At 38.7% G+C, this 14,589-nt stretch overlaps 1 protein-coding gene across 12 annotated transcripts in view; it reads right to left on the reverse strand.

The window, feature by feature from the left end:
- LOC122807764 (CUGBP Elav-like family member 4) overlaps nucleotides 1-14,589 on the reverse strand; it is a 2,333,978-nt gene that overhangs the window by 2,286,917 nt on the left and 32,472 nt on the right. The window lies entirely within an intron of this gene.

Raw genomic sequence — 14,589 nt, forward strand, 5'->3', positions numbered from 1 at the left:
GGACTCCTTGCATACGTAGCTCAGGTTACTGCATTACCAGATATAGAAGTAGCAAATGGGAAGTAAGATTTGAAGGATTGGTTAAGGAGGACTGGTTAAAAAGCTGGGTTTCAGGACCTTGGGATGCCTGATGGCTAAATTGGTTGTGCAGTTGTTTGTGGGATGGAGTTTTGGTGGGAAAGATTTGGCTATTTCTCTGGTTTGGGGACAATGTTAGTCAGTTCAGTGGGTCAAGGAGGAGTTTGCTGTGAGTAGTACAGTTACACGGGGGTTGTGGGGGATGGGATTTAATCCCAGTTGGCGATTAATGGGTTTGAGAGGTTGCGGAAGGATTGACAGAAATTGGCTATTGGCAGGTTAGCTGAGGTGTTGAGGTTTGGATTTGGCGATGGGGATATTGAGTTACAGTTCATGTAGCATTTCCTTTTATGGATGTGATGAAATTATTCAGAGGGTGATGGTTGGTCACCAAATACTATGATGACAGTGAATGTTTCCTTGTTTATATTTTGGTAGTAGGTGTTGGTGGGATTATTGTTATATTGATTGAAGGAAGTTTTTTTTTTCAGTTAATAGATACATTGGGCAGTAAAATGGGGCAGTTAGGCTTGATGGTGCAATTGGTCTTGCATGGTTTTGCATGGCATGGGAATGTTAGTGTTTGGTGCAATTGACAGGTAATGACCTTGGTGATGGAGCTTGGGGTGAGGAGGACAGGTTAGAAGGGATGGAGTACACCGAATGATGTTTGGCCTAATGAATTAAGGGTGGTTAGGTTGCTGAAAGTTTATTGGACAGAGGGGGAACAGCCTTGTTAGACTGGTGGGCAGAAAAGAGGGACAGGCGTGCCCTCTTCTGTTCCCCCTCTGGTTTTGGATGATCATTCCAATGAACTGGGAAAGGAAAGTAAGTATTTGAAGGTGGCTCGATACATAAGTAAGCAGGGGTAAGGACGCTGCTTATTTGGTTGGATGTTAATTCAATAAATTGTAATGAAGTGAGTAGTGGAACACTACTTCATAAGTAAAATAAGTGGGATGTGCAATTCAATAAATGGTAAATGAAGTGAGTAGTGGGACACTGCTTCATAAGTAAGTGAATTTGAGGTATGAACACTGCTTACTGGGTATGGATGAGCAAAGTCACGCTGTCCTGATTAATATTACATGGATGGGGGATGTTGGAATTCAGTCAGCTATACTGTTTTTCAATTGTAAGTAATAAATATTGGATAACAAAGTTATGTTTATGAAAGTTTAATAAAGGTCATCAAATGTTATCCGGTGTGATGTGTTTATTGAAGGGGACCAGGACAAATGGTATTATTGCAACTGCATGACTGTCTTCTTGGTAACACCTTCATGAACGATATTCAGCAATGCTGTAAACAGATGGTGAACATAGATTCTGACATATATAAGGCAGTAGCCAGTTTATTTCAGATGTCAGGATCACAGAATTGTCCTGTTAATGTTTCACTTAATCTGTAAGAATGTCCATTGAGACAAACGAAAGGACTATTATTTCATCTTTTTTGCCCAAAATAGTGCCACTAGGAATGTAGCACATTAAGCTGGACCTCAAGATGATATTTATACAGATGTGCAACGTGGTCAAGGTACATGAGAAATTCACCTTAGCAGCATTTTTTAATTCATTTTTATTTTATTTTATTGTTAATTTTTGTATTGTGGTAAGATTACATTGTTTATTAATATGCTGTAAACAAAACTACAAACAAGAAAACCGTATGTATTTTTTAAAAACTTAACAGATGACAAGCCTATCAGATTATATAAAACAACTTGAACAAGTATGTGTGGTAGGACAGAATTCTAGGGTTTGTAGTAAGGAGAGTGCAAATTGTTTTTTGTACATGTATTCTTCCAAATGACCAATAGAATGTTGTGTATCGGTGAAGCTGTGACATTACTAAATAATGAACAAAATGAGTTGATGAAAATACTATAGTTTGTTATGACAAATATTTTTGCTCAGTTGTATGCTAATATTATTTTGTTGGTACTGAATAAAAATATCCCTATTCATTTTGATACACATTATGGACTCTTTAAAATCCATCTTAAGGTATTAGCAACTTAAATAAACGGAAGTCTTGTTTAATATCCCATCTCACAATGATTATTGTGGTGCATTTCTAGTATCTGAAATGGTTGAATGTATATGTTACAACTTTTTATTTAGGCTTAGGTGTTAAAGCATGAGGATAAGCTTTATTATTCATAGAAAAACAGACATTATATCATACAGTGTGGCATCCTTTAACGCTGAGGAATTCACAGACTTTATAAGGAACATTATTGCTGGGTATTACAAAAATCTCGAACCACAACGATGACACAAAGATGTCACTTTAAAAAATTATCCATTTAAGATTTGGATTAGCTTGAGGAAAGCAAACAATTTTTTCAGACTCTCACATTTATAAAAAGGTCTGGTGGATTTAAGGTAGTCCCTCAAAATAAAGTAAAAATACGATGCTCCCTCAGAAAAATATGTGCTATTTTTTTGTTGTGAAAGATAAAGCTCTAAAAATAAGATTAAAGTATCATGGAATGACAGATGACTTTGTTCTCCAGGGAAAAAATTATAGCAGATGCCACAAGAAAGGCTTGGTCATTCAGTGGGGAATTTCTAACCTGAAGTTTTCTTTTCAGTGTGCATCTAAACTTCAATTGTTTTTCCTGTTATAACTGCCTTTGTCTTATCCTTTTGAGCAGACCAATTCAGAGGAAAAAAAAATATGACGGAAAGGGCCCAATTAAAAAACAGACAACAGACACAAAATATCGCTATAATACATTTATATGCCTGGTTCCTCTACTATCTCATCAAATACTGAGCTGAGAGCTAAGCTTACATTTACCAGTGCAGTTTTATGCTGTCACAGTCTTGACTACAAGATGTTTATTATCAGATAATGCAAACTGAATGAACACAGGCTAGAATGAAAAGGTTGTCATAAATCAAGAAAGTAAAGGCTGTGCCCAATTTATTTGGTATTTAAATCACTGACACACACTGTTTTATTAGTAGACTACTAAAATAGGAATTTATAAAGGATTTTTTTTCATTGTTTTATGTTATGACAAGAGACATTAAGAGTTACAATCTCAGTATTTTTTAAAGGGAATCGGGGGGGGGGGGGGCGGGCAGTCCAATACCAGAACATGTTCAGAAATGTAAACATGCAGTGTTAGAATGTGGTAAGAGCTGTCTCACTTTAAAAGCATGACTTTTGTAAGTGGTGCATTCTGAAAAGAGACAGAGAGAAAAGTGATAAGCAACAGGAGTGAAGCCAGGATTTTTGAACTGTGAAGCATCTTTCAAAGTATAGCAATATTTTTTTCTTTACATTCATTTATGTAAAGAAACATGACTTTTACAATTTTCATACATGATCACATGAGTGCAGTAGGCAGGCCTACACAGTGCATGTTTCAGGACAGCATACCTCTTGAACCTTTTCAATATTACAAAAAAAAAAAAAGTTCCCAAAGTGGCAGTCTGAATCAAGAATAAGTATTTCCCTTTTCATACAACCTGAGACACTACTCACAAGACACAATAAATCTAATTACCCCTAGAGACAAACTCCACAGCACTGCACTTGCATTCCCCTCTCAGGCAACTACTCTTTGGAAAGCTCTCCCCGACATCCCATCGGCATAAAGGAAATCTCCACTTAATCCAAATTCCAAAAAACAACTCAAGAAGCACTCCATCCAAGGCAAATGCTCCTGTTTCAAGACACACGTATATTTATTTATTTATTTATTGACATTTGTTAACCGGGTTGGCCATCTGGGCCAGGAGACCATTTTCAGTGGAGACCCGAGGAGAAAAGCTCCAATTACATACAATAAAGTATACATGATAGTTTAACATACAAAAAGTACAGTGATCATTTTCAAAAACAAATCATTCAGTTGAGAAAAACATTACAAGTTCTCATTAAATTCAGGCATTTCAAAAGCAAAATATAAATATATTGCACTGGAGTGTGTACAACAGAGTATAGTGGGGTTAGGTAGGGTCATGGAAAGTACAACTTTTTGTCCTCATAAAGTGTAGTTAGAGTTCTTTCTTGTAAAGGGTGTGTTACGGAGCGTAAATGGGATGGAAGGTTATTCCATGCCTGGGATAGGAAGGATTTATAAAGTAATCTACCAATAGATTTTTTTGGTTGGTAGATGTTGAGGAGTTGTTGGTTAGAGGAACGAAGTGTGCGAGTTTGTGTATAGGTGGAAACCAAGGAGGACTGGCAGGTTAATGGTTTATACAGTATGGAGTGGATTACTTGAAACTGAGATAGACAAAGTTGAGGGAGTTCTAACCATTGTAAAGAGTTGAGAGAAAGGCAGTGGTGAGAGTTGTGTGGGGAGTTTGTAATGAACCTTGCTATTTTGTGGTAAGTTTGTTGGAGTTTGGCCAGCGTAGTTGTTTGAATATTAGTTAGAATACGGGTGGCATAGAGATTGGAGTGGAGAAGAAGAGCCTGTGATAGGGACAGTCTGGCATCATAGGTCAGGAATCTACAATGTCGGTAGAGCATACCTAGCTTTTGGTGAGTTTTTTTTATACTTTGTAGAATGTGTAGGTTAAATTTAAGTTCGTCGTCAATGATGGCTCCTAGAAATTTTCTGTGGGAGTCAGGTTGTATTTTGGTGTTATTGGAGGATGAGATAAGAAAGTTAGATTTTAACCAAAATAATTCTACGAGTGCTTGACCAGGTATACACCAAACAAAATCCGAAGAAACCCAAGTCAGTCCAAAAGGAAACCACAAAGCAGCATTTTAATAATCCAAATAAAAATAAAACAGAGAATGGTTAAGCACTTTCGTCTGTCAAGTCAGACATCTTCAGAACCACTTGGTGCCTTGCCTTGAGGCACCCCAGTAGTTACAGGGAGGTAGGGTGAGCAAGCGGAGAACCAGTGAACAGATTGCTGTCTGTCAGACAAATAACTAGAGAAGAATGTAAGGGTGGAGGGAGCTAGACAGAGGTTAGAAAGTTTTGAGAGATCAAGGAAGAGGCTGCATGCTAGGAGGTTTTTGTCATGAGCTTCGGCTATTGTGTGTGTAAATGACAGGAGAGCTGTAGAGGTGCTATGGTTAGGGCGGAAGCCATGTTGGGAGGGTGTGAGGAGGTTCTCTTGGAGGAGATAGTGAAGGAGTTGAGAGTGTACACATTTTTCCATAAGTCTGGAGAGAGGAGAGAGGATGGCACTTGGGCGAAAGTTTGATGGGTCTGTAGAGTTCCCCCTTTATGCAATGGGGTGGTGAAGAAGGATTTCCAAATATCTAGCACTGTAGATTCCTGGTTAGATCTATTAATCAAGATGGATACTGGATAAGCACTGGATTCAGCAGCTAATTTGAGGAAAGTGGGTGGTAGGTTGTCAGAGGAGGTAGAGCAAGGTTTTAGTTTTAGAAGGAGTGACTTTATATATGAGGTTGGGACTAGTTTTAAGGAGAAGAGATTACTGTTTAGAGGCTTGGGAAGGACATATGTGGTGTTTGTGTAGTGGTTTGTGGGAGTAAGTTTTTAGACAGTTTTGATGAAGTGTCTATTGAGAAAGGTAGCAGTTTCTAGTGGGCTATTGTTTGGGTAAGGAGAGGGGTTTGAGGGGGACCCTGGATTGAGCATTGTCTTTAAGGTGGACCAGAATTTCTACGGATGTGTCTTACAGTTATTCTGGGGAGAGTTATAATAAGATTTTTTTGTCCTTACAGGCACGTCTTTTGACAAGATTCCAAAGTTTTTTGTATTTAAGAAGAAGGGAGGCTTGTTTAGTCTTAGTCCAGGTTTTCCAGGTTTTGTCACGGTTTTGCATGAGTGATTTAGTTTCATTAGAGAGCCAGGGGGCAAAGTTAGCCTTGATTCTAATGCGTCATCTAGGGTCTAGGGAGTTGAGAATATCAAGGAATATGCTATTAAATTTGTGAACAGCATCATTCAGAGGCAGGTGTTTAAGGATGGACCAGTTGATATTAGGGAAGATAGAGGTGAATTTGGTCGAATTAAAGTTATGTAAGCTAGGACAGTCTCTATAGGAGTGGGGTTTGTTTGCTTCTGGAGAGTGTTGAAGTATGCTAGTAGGAAGGTGGTCACTAAAAGAGTTTGGTAAGGTAATTGGGTTGTGGTAAAGGTTGGGAGAGTTGAATATTTGTGTCCAATAAGTTGGATATATCATCTAACATACTAACTATCCCTCTCTCCTTTGCACTTCTCTTCTCCTTTCACAGGGTTACAGAAATTTGACCCACTTTAGAAGCTAATGTAAATATTCTACATTACACACACTGCTTTTACTAGAATGTACATATACAGTTTTCCCATGTAAGAAATTTTAACTGGATTATTGCTTAGATTTCTTTATTTTTTATAAATTAATTCATTATTTTTTGCAAAGTATGTTGTATTTCACTCAGGATGAGCTTGAAATTGATCAGTATTGATCAGTCCACTACCCCAGTATTGATCAGTCCACTGCCCCAGTATTGATCAGTCTACTACCCCGGTATTGATCAGTACACTGCCCCAGTATTGATCAGTCTACTACCCCGGTATTGATCAGTACACTGCCTCAGTATTGATCAGTACACTACCCCGGTATTGATTAGTACACTGCCTCAGTATTGATCAGTACACTACCCCAGTATTGATCAGTACACTACCCAGGTATTGAGCAGTGCATTACCCCAGTATTGAGCAGTTCACTACCCTGGTGTTCATCAGTACACTGCCCTGGTATTGATCAGTATACTACCCTGGTATTGATCAGTATACTACCCAGGTATTGATCAGTACACTACCCCAATACTGATCAGTACACTCCCCCAGTGCTGATCAGTACACTGCCCCAGTATGGATCAGTACACTACCCAGATATTGATTGGTGCACTACCCTGGTATTGATCAGTACACTGCCCCAGTATTGATCAGTACACTACCCCAGTATTGATCAGTAAACTATCCAGGTATTGATCAGTACACTGCCCCAGTATTGATCAGTACACTACCCAGGTATTGATCAGTACACTACCCCGGTATTGATCAGTACACTGCCCTAGTATTGATCAGTAAACTATCCAGGTATTGATCAGTACACTGCCCCAGTATTGATCAGTACACTAACCAGTTTTTGATCAGTACACTACCCCAGTATTGATCAGTACACTGCCCCAATATTGATCAGTGCACTGCCCCAGTATTGATCAGTACACTGCCATAGTATTGATCAGTAAACTATCAAGGTATTGATCAGTACACTGCCCCAGTATTGATCAGTACACTACACAGTTATTGATCAGTACACTGCCCCAGTATTGATGAGTACACTGCCCCAATATTGATCAGTACACTGCCCCAGTATTGATCAGTACACTAAACAGTTTTTGATCAGTACACTGCCCCAATATTGATCAGTACACTGCCCCAGTATTGATCAGTACACTGCCCCAGTATTGATCAGTACACTGCCCCAATGCTGATCAGTACACTGTCCCAGTATTGATCAGTACACTGCTTCAGTATTGATCAGTACACTGCCCCAGTGGTGACCAGTACACTGCCCCAGTATTGATCGGTACACTACCCCTGTACTGATCAGTACACTATCCAGTTATTGATCAATACAATACCCCAGTATTGATAAGTACACTACCCCAGTATTGATCAGTATACTGCCCCAGTATTGATCAGAACACTACCCCAGTATTGATCAGTACATTACCCCAGTATTGATCAGTACACTGCCCCAGTATTGATCAGTACACTGCACCAGTCTCAAATATAAATAGATAAACAGGTCTAAAGTGAACCAAGATGCTATCCTCCACCAAAAGGAAGCCAATCTGGTGGTCTTCTGCCATAAACAAACTCTACAACAGAAGAAAGAAACTGTTGCAAAAAAGAGTAAAATCCCATGATTGGAGGAACTCCCTGGTCAGCCTCAGTAAGAAGCTAAGATCCCTCATAAAATCCTCCAAAGCTAGTTATGAAAACAAAATCACCACTGATTCTAAAAACAACCACAAAGCATTCTATAGCTATGTCAAGAATCTCAAAGGCGACACTCAGATCTGCTCTGAGTTACAGCACAATGGCACTAAATATACAGAACCAACTGATATTGCCAACATCCTGGCAGATAGGTTCAGTGCTAACTTTACCCCCCTCTCACCCCCTAAAGGGCCCATCTCTATACCTAAAGAATGCAAAGTTCCTATAACCACGGCTGCACAGGTAAAAACCTCACTCTCCAAAGCCAGGAACACAGCATATATGGGACTTGACAACATCCCAGGCTGCCTTCTACATGAACTACAGAATGAACTGGCATGGCACCTAAGTACCATGTTCAGTCATAGCCTCACCTCAGGCCTTGTGCCCATTGAATGCTGTACCATGACGGTTATCCCACTCCACAATAGGGGAGCCATGACAGATGCTGGGAACTACCACCCCATTAGCCTGACGAGCCTGGTCTGCAAGGCCATGGAACGCAGCATCATGGAACTCATAAACAAAGACATTGGAGATCTCCAAACTCTGGACCCCACACAGTTCGGGTTTGTAAAAGGCAGATCATGTCTCCTAAACCTGATAGACTTGTTTGAAGCAGTCACCGAAGCCACAGATGAGGGTAAGGTGGTTCACACAGCCTATCTTGATCTCGCGAAGGCATTCAACACAATCCCCCACTCTGGAATTATAGACAAACTCACCAAACTAGGTATAAATCCCTATGTCACAAAATGGGTTGCCAACTGGCTTACTGACAGAACCCACACTGTGAAAGTAGCAGACTTCAAATCAGACTTCAGACCAGTGACAAGTGGAGTACCACAGGGATCAGTCCTGGGTCCTCTCCTGTTTGCTATCTACTTCTCTGAAGTACAGGCTAACACAGAAGGTCTTTGGATAACTAAGTTCACAGATAACTGCAAACTAGGAGCCATAATCAAAACTCCTAATGATGTGGACATCCTACAAAAGGGCCTCACTGAAACAGATGCCTGATGTCAAAGCCATGACATCAAGCTCAATGCCAAAAAGTGCATTGTCATCCCCTTTGGCAAAAACTCTGTACCATTGAACTACCACATAGGCGGTAGTCTACTTAACACTGAAATTGTGACAAGAGACCTTGGGACACAGGTGGACAGTAGTCTTTCCTTTGATAATCACATCGCCATAGTGGTCAGGAAATCCTTCTACGTGGCACACCTCATCACAAAAGGTTTCACATCCAGAAAAAAAAAGGTCATTGTTCCCCTCTACTCATCACTCATTAGACCCATTATAGAGTACAATGCCCCTTTTGGTATGTACCTCACAAGACATCTACAACAACTGGAAAGGCCGCAGAAATACCTCACAAAGAGGATTACTGGACTCAAACAGATGCCCTACGCAGACCATCTCAAAAAACTCCAGCTTTACTCCATTGCATATCACCTACTCAGAGGCGATCTCTGCCTAACATACAAAGCTATGTCAAACCCAGAGCTGTTGGACATGCTCCACTTAAAGAAATCCCAATCCATCCGAGCTACATGCTCTGGGGACCTAATCCTTGTCACCACAATAAACAGAATATGCTGGAGGGATAGATTACTGTCCCACAGACTTCCCATACTCTGGAACAGACAATCTATCTATGTCAAATAGAGGTCCTCATTAGCACTCTTCAAGAAAAATCTTGATGATTGGATGGGAAATAAGAAATTCACCCTGGGGATCATTTCTGTGGCTCTGCTTGACAGGGGCACAGGAACATAATTTTCTTGGGTGGCGAAAGCCAGGGTACCTTTTTTGCTAGGCTTGTATAGGCCCTATGGCCAATAGCCTAGTACCTACATATGAACCTATAAACAAATATGCAAGCTGAGTTGGTAGTTACATTGAGCAAGCAGTGGTATTATAGTCTAAAAATAGTGTTTTTCAGTAAATAAAATTTAAAACCCAATATAAAAAACAAAAAAGAAGGCCACGGTAGAAAATAACTATTTAATTGTAGTAAGCGCTTTTGTTTAATCACTTACATTGAACTTCTTCAGTCAATTACAATACACACACACACACCCTCATTATATAATCATTGGTAGTCACATGATAAAATTCCCATCAATTTTAAAAACTTGTATTATTCCTATCTAAAAAAACAATTTATTTATAAAAAACAATCACAATAAAATGAGCCATTATTCTTACCTATTTCTAAGTATGTAAAAAAAATCATTAAAACATTTTTTTCAAACACTCATCTTATAGCAGCCTACAAGTTATCTAGCCAAGTTTTTAAGCTTCAGTAAGCAGGCTATAGAACATTGGTTGTTCAATCCTGGGTAGGCATAAGAATATAATGTAAATTTCCACCACAGTTACTGTCTTTCTAAAATTAATCCTAAAGGACCACCCCTCATGCCCATTTTAACTTGTTCGATTACTCTGAACTTAAACTGGTGTCCTTGATTCTCCTGAATATGTTTTGCTAATGCATTTGTCTCTTTACCCTTGTTGATGCTATAAATGTTTTTATAAATTCACTGTTTGAACCTGCGGTAAGTCTTACCAACATAAAATCCACTGCATCCTTGGCATTTACCTAAGTAAATGACACATTTTGAATTACAGTCAAATTTAATAGGTGTTTTTAATTGTCTGTTTCTGACTGTATAATCTTGGCCCACATCTATAAATCTACAGTATGGGCAGGCTTCACATTTATATATCCCGGCATTAGTCTTATGCCCTTTCTGTTCTCTCTGCAATAATGTTTTCAAATTAATTCTGTTTTTATATACAATTCTCGAGGAGGTTCCAAGTCTGTCTTGCAATACCATATCTTCCTGTAGCATACACCAAATTTTCACTAGAATATTCCTGATTAACCCTGCATCAGTAGTGTAAGTGGTAATAAAACTCACTTCAAATTTATTCAGCACTACATTAGCATGTCCATTTATTTGCTGTTGTTCTGATCTAATCTTTACGCAATTGTCTCCCCTTAAAATGGGTAAAAAATGTCCTTCTTCTCTCTTTAGTTGCATTTCATTAATCAGTTCTTGTATAAAATGTGGGGGGTAGCCACTTTTTATAAACATGTTCTTTAAATTAGTGCCCATGGAGACAAACATCTTTTATAGAATGTCTGAATAGAGTGGCATCATGGCTTTGCTGTAACTGTTGTGGAGGGTAAGATTACATGATAAGCAATTTATAGACATATTAAGAGTGAGGGGGTACACAGTTCGAAGGACAGGAAGCATCACCCATCTGATGCACATGGTACAAAACAGGTCAAGAACACAAGACTAAAGCCTTATTACAAGCAGAAAAGAAAGATGGAAAAAACAATCAATCATTTATTATTTACGTACTCTCTGTGGTGATTAAAGAATACATTTACAGTAAACTCTCGGTTAACCAGCACCCATGGGGATTGGTAGATGCCAGATAACCTGACTAATACCATACCCTATACTGTTTGTTTGGTTTGACTTGCTCTTAGTTTGGGGAGAGAGAGAATGTATTCCTGTCTTTCTTTTAAATACTGTAAAACTTTAAAAAAATAAGGTATGATTCTGGGGGGGCAGAAAGTGCAACACATGAAAAGTTTACTGTATTTCTTCCTTTTTTTTTTCTGCTTGCTTCAGAGTTCTGGTTTCTTGAGTTTCGGTTAACTGAGAGTTTACTGTACTTTAGAAACTTTTTTCTCTGTTTAGTCCAGTCACAGTATTTGCATATACCACATTCTTTTTGTGGTAGTATAGACTCATTGCAACATAAACCTCACCCTCTTAGTTCAAAAAACAGATGCAAATTATAAAAATAATTGTGATCAAAGTTTCAATATCAGGGACAGATTTTAAACATTGCTCACATATCCCTATACGGTTGCTAGACTATGACGTTTTTATTAGCATGTTTCTGAAACCTATGAAGTCTGAAACACAAATGACTGTCATTATTTAGTGATACTTGTCCACAGCTATTTCCCAGAAAATGCACAAATTTAATGAGGAGTACACCAAACATATAAAGTAAAATTGGGGACAGTGTTTGTGAAATCAAGGACAATTAAATGTGATTCCCTGTAACTTTATTGCAAACTTAGACATACACTTTAAGGTCTAGTTCATTAAAAATAAATTATATACATTTTGTTTTCATACATTAGCTTGACTTATGTCCTATTGGTCGAGAAGAAGATGGACTGCAGTAATCCCATACTGCATACTTGAAGATTTTCCTGTCAATGTAAGAGGATTCATTCATCTTTGAAAACATTGTGTAATGTATCTGTAATGTTTTTAGTGATATTTATTTTTACCATTAGCTTTTCTAGTATGCTATTAGCTGTCACAGTGATTGGGTTTCAAGTGTATGGCTTCAAACAGAACCAGATCAGGCACTGTTGTACAAATGAGGCAGAAGTCAATTTTAAGTGACTTGCATGAACCAGAATATATTGATTATTCCTGAATCCTTCCTGAACAGTCTGCAATATGTTGATAATTCCTGAATCCTTTCTGAATAGTATGAACAGTTCAAGTTTTTAAATGCTGTGACTTTTCTAGTTAGGAATTGATCCACCTTCTCAGGTTCATGGGCAGATAGGGGTGTAGATTGATGGGTAAGTATTAGACAGTCAGCCTGCCACAATTACAAGCTTAGACAAAAAGCCTTATACAGACATTCCCTCTAGCCTCAAGGAGAGAATTATAAGACAGGGAAAAATTTGAGGCTGCTTATCCAATTATCTAGGTTTACCCTGAAAGAGGCAAGGGTGGTAGTCAGTTTGACATGTAGTGGACATTTGTTCAAGAGACTGGAATATATTAGGATTTGAATTCATTATGTAAGCATGTCTTGTTGATATATAGATGAAGGTTTAGTTCATTTAAATAGGTATTTGAGGAACCATTTGTTCGCTGATGGAACAGTTGGTCAAAAAGTATTGAATCCTTCCTGATTTGCCAGGCCAGATACATATTGGAATGAAGATCTCTATAGGAAACTAAATTTAAAGAAACAAAGTGAGAAAGAGCTGCTAGTCAGTCCTGATAACTAAGATTTTTGATGCCACTGACTTTTTTAGTTGGGAATCCTTGAGGCTTGTCAAGTTGAGCAGTAGTACAGCTAGGCAGGGGCCAAGGCAGAAATTACCCAGGTGCAAACTGTTGGGGGGAAGGGGTGTGATCAGCCAATCCCGATTGCTCTTTAATGTTTACTGGTATTGCATTTGCGGTTGGGTTCAGCAATATCCATATTTATGGGGACATGATAAAATGAAGTATTTAGGAGTATGGATTAAAATGATTCTGGTGTGGCAGCTAAGGAAATGTGGGAAGAGGCTAAACACAAGATAATACAAAAACTGAGAAAATGGAAGCTTTCGTATATAGATATTGATAGTAAGATACAAGTAGTTAAAATATTTTTATTCCCATTAGTCTTATACACAGGTCATGCATATTTTTATCAACCATAGGAGAATTGTGGGTAGCAGTTAATAAAGAGCTGAAGGACTTTATCTGGTAGGGGAAGACAGCAAGAGTCAAGTGGGATAAGCTGATTCTTCCAGTAGAACAGGGAGGATTGGGATTACACAATTTGAAAGGGTATTTCAGAGCTACACAGTTAAGACTCCTGTGCATAGCACAGGCAAAAAACTATAAATCAAAGTGGAAAGTGATGATGATGAAACAGCAAGGAAGCTCAAGGAGCGAGGAGATACTGGGATTTTGGATGCAGGCCTTAAGGTGAATAACAATAATCATACAGAATATTATATCTATAAAGTAGCAGAAAGTATCTTAAGAACTAATCCAACATGGGAAGGAGAAAGGAGATTATGACCACAGTAATGACTGTAATTAGGGATATAGACAATAGGCAAGAGGGGGCTGGAATTTACTGGAGAAAACTGGAAAAGGTGGCCGACCAGCACTCGTGCTTCTGCTTTGGGCTCCTCGGCAAGAAAGGCTGATGTAATGGCATCGGCTGCCTATTTTTATACCACTGACGAACTGACGTCAGTCTTAGAGCAACAGCAACTGATGCAGAAATACTAAGCCTCTGGTATTCGGGCCGACAGAGGGTTACCCCTGGCAGGATAACCCAAATGTGATGACTGCAACAGTGAAACACGAAGAACATCCAAGGTATTGGAAGAAAATAACAAGAGTGGGAAATATGACAGAATGTGAAGATACCAAGAATTTATTTGGACTGCAGGTTAGAGATTGCCTTCCCTATCAAGGATTGATTTCAGAGTGTAAGCAAAAAGAAAGAAATGGAGGGGAGTGGTCCTAAATGAAAGATCAGCACTGGTAGAGTTTTTAGTAGAATCTAGAACAGAATCTGCCATTAAAAAATGAATAATTAGTAGAGCGTATAAATATTGCAGGATAACTATAAGAATCACTGAGAGGAGGTCAGAAAGAATTGAGAAGAGAGACTGGATAAGCAATTCACAAAGAAACAATGGAAGGATATATGTATGTCTCCCAATATGCAACAAAACCTAGAAGATTTAGGATTTTTGCTTGGA

The sequence above is a fragment of the Protopterus annectens genome, chromosome 1.part1 (genome assembly GCF_019279795.1).
Source record: "Protopterus annectens isolate FY-2018-M chromosome 1.part1, PAN1.0, whole genome shotgun sequence".
In the NCBI taxonomy this organism is placed as follows: domain Eukaryota; kingdom Metazoa; phylum Chordata; order Ceratodontiformes; family Protopteridae; genus Protopterus; species Protopterus annectens.